Below are 1,049 nucleotides of genomic sequence, written 5' to 3'. Positions count from 1 at the left end.
TTTTCAAATTTTTATGGTTTTTCTATGCCTTAGATGCTTATGCAAGTGCTAACATGATGATGATAAAAATTTGAAATAAGAACACAAAACACAATGTCAAATGCTATCTCAAACCCTCCCCCAAACTTAAATCACACAGTCCTCTGTGTGAAAGAAATTGGATTGAGGATTCAAGATCAAAAACAAAACAAAGCACAACATGAAATGCAATGATATTTACAAGTGAAGGTGATGATGGTACCTTAGGGATTCTGGAAGAAGTTGTCCACATCCATCTGAATGCTGTCATAGGAGTAGTTGGGGTCAGGCTGGTGGCTTGGAGAAGGACTTTGGGGCAGCTCGATGACGGCGATCGACCGTGACTCGGTCGAGTGCGTGTCCGAGTGGGGGGGGGTCGAGCTGGACTGCGTGTCTCCATTACCTGTCCCTTCCTCTTCTATTCAGTCTCCTTTGCTTCCCTGATCATGAAAGTACCAAAGCAAAAATTAAAATACCAAAATTTCAAAGCAATATATACAGAGATACCTTAGGGACTTCCTCCCTAGTGAGCTTGTTTATAGTCACTAAGCTTGACTTTGGTTTCCTTTTTATCCTTGATTTAGATACCAAGGAGGTGATGAAATCCTCCCTGGAACCTCTTGGTCACTGTGAAGTTGATCCTTGATCACCTCACCCTTAGCACACAAACCATACTTCTTCTTGATTTTGAGCCTAGGTCTTGCTTTCCTCAAAGACCTCTTGTTCAGCTTGACTTGGAGATCCTTAACCATACTAGACAGCTCTTGAACTGACCTCTTAAGCTTCTCAACAGAATCTTCTTGAAGTGGGAGCTCAGTCTTAGGGTCTCCTTCATCCTTGAAAACCTTATGATCAACTCTCTCCTTGATAGTGAAAGGTTGATCATCAATGGTAGGCAGGTTGGTTGGGTTATAGATGTTGAACTTCATGACTGTATCCTCAACAATGTTCAAGGTCACAAGACCTTCCCTAACATCTATTACTGCTCCAACAGTGGCTAAAAATGGCCTTCCTAACAAGATTGGATCTTC

Source organism: Camelina sativa, chromosome 20, assembly GCF_000633955.1.
Source record: "Camelina sativa cultivar DH55 chromosome 20, Cs, whole genome shotgun sequence".
Classification (NCBI taxonomy): domain Eukaryota; kingdom Viridiplantae; phylum Streptophyta; class Magnoliopsida; order Brassicales; family Brassicaceae; genus Camelina; species Camelina sativa.
This window is presented reverse-complemented; position numbering follows the sequence as displayed.